General features: G+C 40.6%; 1 protein-coding gene across 3 annotated transcripts in view; it reads right to left on the bottom strand.

Moving 5' to 3' along the window:
- The window catches only part of FHL2 (four and a half LIM domains 2), a 34,972-nt gene extending 22,887 nt beyond the window's left edge, over window positions 1-12,085 (bottom strand). The window contains exon 1 of one of the 3 annotated variants that reach the window (XM_081947623.1): window positions 12,014-12,085. The gene's annotated coding sequence lies outside the window, so the exon portion shown is untranslated. Of the gene's footprint in view, window positions 1-1,593; window positions 1,676-12,013 lie in introns of those variants that run through there. The other 2 variants (XM_081947625.1, XM_081947624.1) reach the window with 2 other exon arrangements.
- Between the last annotated feature and the right edge of the window lie 609 nt (window positions 12,086-12,694).

Genomic DNA, 12,694 nt, shown 5'->3' with positions numbered 1-12,694 from the left:
TTGAAACTATCGTGTTAAAAGATGGTCATAAATCACTTTTTTTCAGGTCCATTATAACTTCAAAATGTCACTAAATAGACTGTTGTAAGAGGAGTATCTGTAGTCAAAATGTAAAACAATATGAATTAAGACATGAAATGATCACAGTGTGGTTAAAAAGTCTGGGAAATACAGCTAGGCTTTGACTTACAACAGTTCATTGAGTGACTGTTCGAAGTTACAACAGCACTGAAAAAAATAACTTCAAACCATTTTTCACACAACTGTTGCAACATCCCCAAAGTCACGTGACCAAAATTCAGACCCTTCTCAACTGGTTCACACTTCCGATCGTTGCTGTATCCCAACTGTGGCAAGAAGGGTCGCAAAATGGGGCAAAACTCACTCAACAAATGTCTCACTTAGCAACATAAATGTTCGGCTCAGTTGTGGTCGTAAGTCGAGAACTACCTGTAATAAGGGTTTTTTTTTTCATTACAGAGTGAGATTGCTTTCCATTCAACATTGAGCTGGCAGATATGTCAGCATGAAATTTGTTGCTCCCATTTTTCATCCCTTTTCTTTCTCTTTTATGTCTTTTTTCCCAAACATGGCCCATGATCTGACTTTCCTCCAAGTTAATGTGAGAACAACCCTATTTAGCTTGAAGTTGTCCTTGGAAGGCTACTTAATACATTTTCTGATAAGAAAGATCAGCTCTTCCCTATTCTTGCCACATGTCTCCCATGTGTATAAAATAAGGCTTTCTTCTCTAGGGCTCACAGGTTAGAACTGTAAAAATTCAGATCCCAATTAGATGGCGTGCTTACGGTGTCTATCTCATTCACTGCCATCTTTCCTTAAAAATCTAGAGTAGTAGTTCAGTGCTTTTTACATTTACATTTTTCTAATTTATACATTGAAGTTTCATTCAGATGCTTTGCCTTTAAAAAGAAAACAGGGGTAGCTATGTTTTAATTCATTCATTTCAACTAGAAATGAGTTCTTTTTCTTTTTCTCCAGTATTCTCATCCACTTCTAAGTACCCATATTTTTCGGAGTATAAGAAGCACCCTTTTCCCTCAAAAAAGAGGGTGAAAATCTGGGTGCCTCTTATACACTGAATACAACATTTTTGGCCTACTGAGACCCCACCCCCTTTGCAAAAATGGGCATGCAGAGGGTTTGGGAGGCTTTCAAAGTGCTCCTGAAGGCTGGGGAGGGCCGTTTTTGCCCCCCTCCCACGAGCACTTTAAGAGCCTCTCAAAGCTCTGCATGCCCCCTTCTTTTTATTTTTGCAAAAAATGGCCCGGTTTTTGCTCATTTTTGCCCCCTCAGCCCCCAAAAGCACTCGACAAGCTTCCCAAAGCTGTCCATGCCCCCCGCCCCTTTTGTGCAAAAAACGAGGCTGCAGAGGTTTGGGAGGCCTGCAGAGTGCAAAACTTTTTTTTAAAATGTACCTCTTCAAAATCATGGTGTGTCTTATACTCCGGTGCATCTTATAGTCCGAAAAATATGGTACATACAGTATTTATTTCCATGAAATGGTCTAGAACAGTGATGGTTAAATCTTTTCAGTACCGAGTGCTGAAACTGGGGTGCCTGTGCTCGTACCGGAACACCAGAACCCGGAAGAAAGCAGCTGGCCAGTGCGCATTTGTGTGACGGAACCCCGAAGAGCAGCTGGCAACGGCGCCTGTGTCCACAGAGAGGGCTCTGCATGACATCCCCATCAGAGATCTAGAATATTAGAGTGTTGCCTTCCAAGACGGAGTGGCTGTGGTTACCGGCCCCCCGGTTCAACCAGTGTATTCCATCGCTGGCCATCGGGGACGAGCAGCTGGCCCCCGTGGAGCGGGCACCCAATTTGGGCATCCTCCTAGACGCCCAGCTGTCTATGGATGACCATGTGGTAGCCGTGGCGAGGGGGGCATTCCACCAGGTTCGCCTGGTGCGCCAATTGCGCCCCCTATTGGACCGGGATGCCCTTTGCACAGTCACTCACGCACTGGTGACGTCCCGTCTGGACTACTGCAATGCTCTCTACATGGGCTCCCCTTGAGATGCACCCGGAGACTACAGCTGGTCCAGAATGCGGCCGCGCGGGCAATTATGGGGAGAACGAGGGTCACCCATGTAACACCTCTCCTGCGCGAGCTGCACTGGCTCCCTGTGGTCTACCGGGTGCGCTTCAAGGTGTTAATCACCATCTTTAAAGCGCTCCATGGCACAGGACCTAGTTATTTGCGGGATCGTATCCTGCCCCATACATCCCTGTGACCAATTTGCTCTCACAGAGAGGGACTCCTCCGGGTGCCGTCCACTAGGCAGTGCCAGAGGGCGGCGCCCAGGAGTAGGGCCTTCTCTGTGATGGGCCCAGCCCTCTGGAATGACCTCCCCCCAGATATTAGGACAACGACTGATCTCCGCTCCTTCCGCACGAAACTCAAGACCCACCTGTTCCAACTAGCCGGCCTGGCTTAATTAGAACTCTCTAACCTCCCTGGCAATTTTAAACTGTAAATTTAAATCTTTTGGGTATTTTAACTGTTTTAATTGTTGTAATTTTACTGTTATTTATCTTAACTTTGTGGCTTTTATTTCTATTTGAACTGTTAAATGTTGATGTATTTACCTCCTCCATGCCACACGCCTATATATTTGATTGTACGTCGCCCCGAGTCCCTTTGCGGAGAGGGCGCGACTGATAAATCGAATAAAATAAAATAAATAAATAATAAGATACTGTTGAATGGGTTACAACAATAATGCTATTTTCCTATATTTTAGGGGATAGAAAATGCCAACTAAGACAATCAGCATGATTGGATTCTACAGATGGTGCAAATGATATTGGAGGTACTTTCACGGGAAAGGGATAATTCTCCCCCCCCCCAAACCCCTTTGTTGGACTGCTGATGAAAACTGTTCACACAGTGAAGACGTCTGGCTAATACAAAAGCTGGAAGAAGGGGTGGGGAGGAAGCATGCTATGGTTTCCCAGGCAGAGCATGCACAGTTGCTTGGCTAGCGTCGGCCTTGCTCCAAGGATGGGGAAATGTAAGCGCTTGTAGCAGAGGTTGTAATCAATAGGTTCTGACCAGTTCTGGAGAACCGGTAGCGGAAAGTTTGAGTAGTTTGGAGAACCAGTAAATACCACCTCTGACTGGCTCCACCCCCATCTTTTCTCTGCCTCCCGAGTCCCAGTTGATCAGGTGGGAATGGAGATTTTACAGTATCCTTCCTCCTACGCTCACCAAGCCACACCCACCAAGCTATGTCACACCCACCGAGCCACGCCCACAGAACCAGTAGGAAAAAAAATTGAATTTCTCCACTGGCTTGTAGGACTTAGTTGAGTCCATCTCCTGCTCTAAAAGATTTTAATTCTTCTTTTCCAGAAAATACAACATTCATCTGCCCAGACTGGTTTAAGGACTCCTGCCTTGGGCAGGGGGTTGGACTAGAAGACCTTTAAGGTCCCTTCCAGCCCTGTAATTCTAAGAGGAAAGGGACAATGAAAATCCAGACATTTGAATGATGTCATAGAAAGGAGTCTTTCACAGGCTTTGTTTCAGTTTAACCACTTATTTTCTGGTAAGTACTCAGTGCAGTTATATTTTTTTAAAGAAAAGATTTAAATCTTTTTAAATCCTTTAAATCTTTTAAAGGAAAGATTTAGATTATTTAAAGGAAAGATTTAAATTAAAGGAAAGATTTAAATCTTTTTAAATCCTTTAAATCTTTTAAAGGAAAGATTTAAATCTTAAAGGAAAGATTTAAATTATTCTAAAATTGTCACTGAAACCAATTAACCATTTGAAGCTCTAGTGAGGGAAGTCTGCCTCTACAGATTTTCTGAACACAGAGAGTTGGGGGACAAGTGGCAACATAAGAGAAGATTATCTAGTACAGGTAGACCTCAACTTCCAACAGTTCATTTAGTGGCCATTCTCCAGGGTAGAGGGTAGAATAAGAAGCAATGGGTGGAAACTAATCAAGGAGAGAAGCAACTTAGAACTGAGGAGAAACTTCCTGACAGTTAGAATAATTAATCAGTGGAACAGCTTGCCTCCAGAAGTTGTGAATACCCCAACACTGGAAGTCTTTAAGAAGATGTTGGATAACCATTTGTCTGAAACGGTATAGGGTTTCCTGCCTAGGCAGGGGGTTCTCCTCAGTTCAAAGTTGCTTCTCTCCTTGATTAGTTTCCACCCATTGCTTATTGTTCTACTCTCAGGTGCTTTGGAGAATAGTTTGACTCCCTCTTCTTTGTGGCAACCCCTGAGATATTGAAACACTGCTATCATGTCTCCCCTAGTCCTTCTTTCTCTTAAACTAAACATACCCAGTTCCTCCAATTGTTCTTCATATGTTTTAGTCTCCAGTCCCCTAATCATCTTTGTTGCTCTTCTCTGCACTCTCTCCAGAGTCTCCACATCTTTTCTATATCGTGGTGACCAAAACAGAATGCAGTATTCCAAGTGTGGCCTTACCAAGGCATTATAAAGTGGTATTAACATTTCATGTGATCTTGATTCTAGGCAATACATTTTAGACTTGCACCAGGACATGGAAAGACAGGGACAAGAGGCAAATACAGCATGTTTTCTGGACAACATTGGTCCGATCAGGATAACATGTAAGATTAATGAACATATACTGTAGCATTCTACTATGATAGCAACATCTCCAGGCACTTCCTGGCACTCAACCATTGCTTTTTAATCAAGACTAAAATGGAATGCAATGGACTTTGTACACTAGTAGGAGCAGTCAGCACTGCATTTTGGGAAGGAGAGGGGAGGGGAACAACGTCTCTTGGCAGACGATCTGAACAATTAGTAATTAGAATTGTGACCTTGACAACTTGGTACAAAGCAACGATTATGAACAAATGTAAAGCAGCAGCAACCAATTTTAAACACCATCTTTTCCTAGTAGATCAAGCAGATTTAAGAACTGAATACATACCCATGATTATATTTTATGCACTTAAAAATGGGCTGTGCTTCCCTCACATGGTTGCCATGGCTAATCCTGCCTTTTCTGGGGGTCTCTGTCGATGCCCCTGCTTTCTTCCAGTTGCCAGGCAACACAATGAGAAAGCAATCAGGACTGCAGCTTGTATGACTCTTCTTAACAAATATGTTACAACTTGAGGAAGAAAGCTTGTGCTTCCTTTGCATGATCCCAGCACCTATCTGACGTTGTCATTATTATATACAGGGCTTATTTTCACCACCACCACCCCAATTTTAAAAACAAAAACAACAATAGGATATCCAGTTGGGAAGAAGCAGAGATTAGATGATGAAAAGGTTTTCCCTACTTTTCTTTCTTCCCACAGTCACAAATGTCGTTTTTGTTTCTCTCAAGGAAAAGATTCCAGTCCCCTTATTAACTTCCATTCAAGGAATGAAACTGCTGAGAGCCCCCCCCCCCTTTGCTAAAATTTGCAGGCTCTTGTATGTTCTTTGTTTTTAAGCAGGAAAATGGTTATTTTCTCAAATGGTTGCATCCTACCATTCTCACAGTAACCAGATTCTTAAGAACAGTACATACATGTGTTGGAAGAAATGTCCTTCTGGGTTCAGTTCCAAGTGAGGAAAAAGACACTGGAAACACGGAGGCTGTTTGGAAAGATGGTTTAAAGATGGACAGGATCACATGGTTTGAGTTCCTGAGCAGAAAAGGGAAGAGATGCTGAGAGTCCCTGGGTTTTATGCCCTTTCTGGGCTTCGCACTTCCTGGGGCACAGGAAAAGTATCCTGATTGCTTGCTGTCAGAGGTCATAGCTAGCTTTGTAGGTTGTCTGTGTACTAAGTTTGGTTGAAACTTGGTGGGTGGTACAATGAAGGGCAATGAAATGGGTTAGATCTTTGTTATGTAGAATAGACTGGCTCAGGCCTTAATGGCTCATTGACAAAGATTGGGGTGTGTGAGTGAGTCTGTTTCCTGCCTAAAAACATGTTTCTCCATGTCTCATCCAGGGAAATATAATATTTTGCCTTTTTAATATTTCCTAAGATATTCCATTGCTCAAGGACACACATTTAAAGTATTGGTTTAGGATCAGTGATCAATTTAGTTAAGAATCAGCTACAGTGATCCTGTAGCCTCCAATAGAAATACATTCCATCATGTAGCAACTGGGTTGGGTGGGGAGCTCAAGACTTCTAGTATGTCAGGAGGCAGATCAAAGTTCATTCAGTAAGTGATTATTACTGGATGTAGCTCAAGTTTTAAAAGAATCAATTACGAAGTGAGATCCTTGACAAATGTGTTGATCTTGCTGAAAACTTTCCAGGACAAACATAATAAACCAAAAAGTTCCTGAGAAAGCGCTAGTTGGTAGCACAAGGATTGTAACACGTCTACGTTTGTTTTAAAACAATGGCTGCAGTGAGTTTCCTACAAATCTTGGAATAACAAGTATGATGGATCATATGTCAGTGTGTACCCATAATTTTCCGCAAAGCCACTTGCCGAAGGCCTAAAAGAAGCATAACTGCAAGTTTTAAAACTGGAAATGCATTTGATGGAAATGAACGAGGATAAAATAGGAATTGTTTTTCACAGAGAGATTTCTCTTTCAATCAGAAAGGCGCAAGGATTCCCTAGGGACTTTTGCAACTCTTTTAATGCCTTTTTCTCTACTCTGAAAAAGACTAGCTGGAAATTTAATGTCTGAAGTTGTATTCCTCTAGAACAGGGGTGTCCAAACTTGGGAACTTTAAGACTTGTGGACTTCAACTCCCAGAATTCCCCAGCCTGGCTGGGGAATTCTGGGAGTTGAAGTCCACAAGTCTTAAAGTTCCCAAGTTTGGACACCCCTGCTCTAGAAGAAAAGAAAAGCTATTACTTTCTATTTTTAAATTCAAATATATTATTAAAAAATCGATGTTAAACTTTCTGACTATGAAAAATGTCCAGTTTATCTCTACTTATTTTCATTTACTAGGAATTTTAGGATGCAAGGATGCAGCTGAAAATTACATATTTTAAACTAGGGGAGTCATTACTCTTTGCTTCTTCATTTCAGGGAGTCTTGGGCCAGATCAATCAGAAATGTTCATCCAGAGCCTAACCTGAATGCTTGCATACTTCATCCATGTACCATTTCAGACCAGTATTGGAGTCACATAACATGCAAGCTCATGGATAGTTTTAAGCAAGATTTGCTATGAACAAGCCATAGTTTCATGATTCATTCATAATATCAAGCCGTAATGAAATTTTACTGATCACAGTAACTGGTTGCAATTATCATGCTACTCTGAAATCAAATCCACTAAATTGCACCTAACACAATGTAATGAAGAAAATAAAAGTAAAGGTTACTCTCACACATAGTATGTGCTAGTCGTTCCCGACTCTAGGGGGCGGTTCTCATCTCCGTTTCAAAGCCGAAGAGCCAGCGCTGTCTGAAGACATCTCCGTGGTCATGTGGTCGGCATGACTAAATGCCGAAGGCACACGGAATTACCTTCCCACCAAAGTGGTCCCTATTTTTCTACTTGCATTTTTATGTGGTTTTAAACTACTAGCTTGGCAGAAGTTGGGACAAGTAACGGGAGCTCATTCCGTTACGCGACTCTAGGGATTCAAACCACCAAACTGCCGACCTTTCTGATCGACAAGCTCAGCGTCTTAGCCACTGAGCCACCGCATCCCTATGAAGAAAATATAAAGCCTTAATTAAAAAATATGAACACTCATAGACGTTTCATAAATGTACACAAGGAATAGTGGTTGCATTGCGACACCAAATCTGTCATTTTGAGTCTAATACATGCCTTGCAAACTGAGGAATTCAATATACAAGACAGGCAGCTATAGAAATTCTGGTCTATAGAAATCAGGCTTAGGCAGGATAGAAAATAACAAAAGAACAGCAAGAAATGCTGCTTAGTGGAAGAAGAACTCTGGCAAGCCAGGAAAACATTTGTAAAACCTGTTATCTCTTCTACCCCATTCATGTAAATAGAAGGATCTGCTTTGTTTTTGACATTGTTGAATCTCATTCAGCCTGTAGAGAGCCATCAAAAATGTCCAGATCGGCCTTCTGTATTTGTTGATTCATACCTAATGTGCAACATTTCAAATATATGGTCATTTCTGCATATATCTTCTAATATTGACATAAAAAATGTTTTACCACACACACAATAAAGTATCAGTAACAGTATTTGAAATCCATGCTACCTACTTTTCTCCTAATACAACATGAAAGAAGTACTACAGCATCTCTCTTAATAACTCAACTAAATAATCAAAATCAATACTGAAAATGAAACATGATGTAGCCCCAATCTAAGGTTTTAAATTTAAACCTTAGAAACACTTTCATGGAATGTCTGCAAAATATGGATAGAAAACTACATTTCATTAAAATGAAAAATACATCATCATAATTTTTTTTTAAAAAAATATACACTATATTGCCAAAAGTATTCGCTCACAACTGAGTCTGATTATGTGGATGGGTGAGCGAATACTTTTGGCAATATAGTGTATGTTTATACCACATATAATTTTTAAGATAAAACAATTCAGAACTGTTCAATATTTCGGTACAATTTACAATCTCTTTTATTTTCTACAGAAGATTACTACCAGTGAACAAAAAGGTTAAGTTATTTTGATTGGCCTAATAAAAAATATTTTAAGAGCACATTAAATGGTGAAGCAAGGGGGAGCATTGATAAAGAGCAAAATCCATCATTGGCCAGGATGCTGGTCCTGGCAGTGAGTTGCTGTGGCTAGGAGCATCTTGACATTGCTCATGAAATAAGCCTTCCCCTAAGTAGTAAAAATAAGAAAAAGTGAAACCACTTGTTAGCAGAAGCAGCCAAAAATCTGTAATGTCTTGGTAACAGCTAGCCGAACCTCGTTCTTTTTCCTCATTTAAATCAACCAATCATTAAATCCATCAGTCTCTCAAGTAGAGGTGGGGAAGGCTGGTCTCGTGTTTCAATCATAGGTCTAATGCTCTTTCAAAAAAAAGAAGCCCTAAATCTATGAATATGTTAGACCTGATAAGAATGTATCAGTCAGGCATTGCCCAAGCAAATGGTTCTGCCAAAATAAAGAGTCTCATATTTAAACAGTCATAGAGAGCAGCAGGCTGACTGTATTTATTTATTTTATTCAATTGGGTGGTGCGCAACTCCAGAATGACTCTGGCAACTCCAAGTACAATAAATAGAATCTAAACAATAATAGGAGCTCCCTGTTCTAGAAGAGGGAATGCCCACGCTAAACAGATTTCAATTCCTGAGTAACCCTAAACTGGGCCCAGAGAAAAGAGCAAATATTACTCAAGGCTGGGACTACTGAATACTACTTGGAAACTAATCAAGGAAAGAAGCAACTTAGAACAAAGGAGAAATTTCCTGACAGTTAGAAAAATGAATCAGTGGAACAACTTGCCTCCAAAAGTTGTGAATGCTCCAACACTGGAAGTTTTTAAGAAGATGTTGGATAACCATTTGTCTGAAAGGTTTCCTGTCTAAGCAGGGGGTTGGACTAGGAGACGTCCAAGATCCCTTCCAACTCTGTTATTCTAAATTCTACTTTACACTGTTTCAGTTGTGGGCCTGGGATGAGATGAAGGCAAGATCTTAAGAGATAATGCTTGTGTTGCAGTTAAGTTAATGCGAAGGCGAATTCTAAAAAAACAATACTTCTCTCTTCCCCATAAATTCTGGTATATAGAAAATTCAAACTTTCACAGATTTGGAATTCTAGACATAATCCCATACAAGAACATTTTCTGTAGAGATCATATGCATAAATAACACTGTGCAATAGAATTAGTTTGTGAAACTTACAGAAAAGGGTCTTATTTTTAAGCATAACCATTCTGGTGACAACTTTACCTAGTAATCGTTTTGTTTCTCTTTTCATTGATTATAATGGAGTTAAATCCATAAACTGTCAGATCTTGTCTTTTTCTGTATTTTTAGCAATAGGAGTACTATATATAATGTACAGAAAAATAATTGCTAGGTTCATTTACAGTGTCAGAAAATACTCATAACCATGCTAAATTCCCATACAGTATAAACATGTTTGACAAACTAAACATAGTAGTCTCTTGAGATCACTTTAAAAGGCAATGTGCTATGCGAAGCATTTCATCATGGATGTTTGGCAGCTCTGGGTGCTGTTTTTGCGCAAAGTTAGCACGAAGTCTCTTTTTTAAAAAATCTCACGAAAATCAGTGGTGGAAGCCTTTCTTGGCAGCACATCTTCTTTCCAGCACAAGAATGTTGGAAATGCCAATCACCTTTGCAGGACATTGGGAAACACCATCAGGGGAATGTATATCAAAGTGCCAAAAATAGATGTGTTACCTTTTTATTTCACATTGTCAAAGATTTCAGTTTGACAAATGGTTGCAAAGGGAAAATTCAAAGTGCCCCTCCCCCAAGAATATTATTTCATTTCGTACAATCAAAAGCAATTTGATAAGTTTCTAAAGAAATGGACACACACACACACCCTCTCTCTAAATAACCATTTGTAGTGGTACAGTAGGAACTATCAAGGTAAGACATCTAATACCCTAAAAATGAACTTTTTTATACTTTAGGTCTGGATTGTCCAACTTTGGCAGCTTTAAGACTTGTGGACTTCAAGTGTCAGAATTACCCAGCCAGCATAGCTTTAGGCTGTTCTTGATTCCAGCTCAGGCAATGGTCTGGACAAGTCCAAGCGTTTTTCTAGGTAACATTTTTCAGAAATAGTTTCCCTTTGCTTCCTTCAGAGAGCTGAGAGTGATTACTCCAAAGTCACCCAGCTCACAACTCACAAACTTTCATTTCCTAGCCTTATGCCCTTAACCCCTGCACTTAAACTGCAGGGTAGAAGAACATACCATTCGTTAAATGTTATTGTAGTTCTACAAGTCAATGTTGAGACCGCGTAACTATACAGACAAGTACACACAGTTTGCTCGGCAACGTTTTCAGAAGTGTCCCAAAGATGCTTTTTTCAAGAGGCAACTGGACTTGCTGGTTTTTCTTTGAGGACGTTTCACTTGTCATCCGAGAAGATTCTTCCGCTCTGAAGAAGAAGAGCTGAAGAAGCTTCTTGAATGAGAAGGGAAGCACCAGAAAGTCCAGTTGCCTCTTGAAAAAAGCACCTTTGGGACAACCATGAACTAGATGACTGAGAATCTCCATAGACATTTTCAGACGTGATTTTCACTTCTGAGATATTTTTCAGAATCCCAGGCTAGGTCTGACAGTGTGACTGGCTCAAAATCACCCCCTTGGCTTCTGTGCCTATGAGAGGAAGAGAACTCATGGTCCTCTCCTTGCTTCTAGTACAGCGCATTTAATGCTCCATAACACTGTCTCTCATTAAATGTGCCATCTCTTTCCTTTTCCTTTATTGTGCAAAAACAAACACCACATAATACAGGAGAACTTGGATCTGGAGTAGAGAATGACCAGCCACTTTGAAGGAAAAATATTTTTCAAAGCTGAATTCGGAAAAACACAATAACTAGAAACAGATGAAACATTTTTCCTTGCATTTCAAGGACTGCAGTTTTTTCAAGCAGCCTTATTAGAAGGGCGCTTCTGTTTATGTTTATGACCATTGAAAGTCCCTATTAGGAGTAAAAACTGTAGCCCTCTGCACCTTTGCATACTTAAGTGCCATTTAACTGAAAAGGTCTTGCTTTTGAGTAGATGACTATTGGATTGAATTATAAGCCTGCAGTCTTATTACCTGGGACTTCATGATCGGAATCCACATGCAAAGTTTGCCTTTGATTACTCCATAACTAGGGTAAAAATACAGCTGTGCTGAGATACAATTTAGACAGTACAATGGTTACGTGTTCAGAAATGTAAAGATCCCACAGATTCTCCAGGAAGGGAAGGGGGGAAACATATTGTGCATTTTCATATTTCTCACAGATTGTGGGATGGGAGTGAGGGAACCTTTGCTTGCCTGCAGCTGCATTGCTAAGTGGAAAAAAAAAACCACACACACACACAACGCTTTTAGCTCTTACCTTCAGACATCTGTAAATTCAGACAGCCAGACAAACTGTGTTATTGGATTACCCAAACTATGCATTTACCCATCTGGCTGTCAAGGGTTCATTTGCCATATGAGCTATAAATACAGTAACTCTAAAGAAAGAGCCATCCAAGGAGATAAGAAGCCTCAACATCATTACAAGTTCCAGCCTTTTAAGGCATCGCTAAAGAGAAGAACCCAAATTGGCAATGGAAGAGAGCCGTTGGTCAAGGTCTTCCACTCTGCTAGCCAGTTTATGTCCAAGTGTACACTGTGATAAGCCGCACTTTGAAAACTATCAAGTTTATTGTGGCAGATACTTTCGTGAGCTGGAAACCATATCATCAGATGGCCTCAATGAGTCCATTATTATGTTCCATTTCATATAGTTTTAATATTTGTACCTTATTATACTGCTTTGACCCCTTCATGTATTACTGCCTTGTGGTGGCGAAGGGGCTTGCGTAGCTCAATGAAGCTATGAGCTATGCCGTGCAGGGCCACCCAAGATGGAGATGTCATAGCAGAGGGATCTGACAAAACGTGATCCACTGGAGAAGGAAATGGCAACCCACTCCAGTATCTTTGCTATGAAAACCCCGTGGATAGTGTTGTCCATGGGGTCCCGATGGGTCAGACACAACTTCAAAACTAACAACAACATACTGCTTTG

Source organism: Natrix helvetica, assembly GCF_964273705.1.
Source record: "Natrix helvetica genome assembly, chromosome: 3".
Classification (NCBI taxonomy): domain Eukaryota; kingdom Metazoa; phylum Chordata; class Lepidosauria; order Squamata; family Natricidae; genus Natrix; species Natrix helvetica.
The sequence above is the reverse complement of the archived record's forward strand: the minus strand, read 5'-3'. Positions and strand labels throughout refer to the sequence as shown.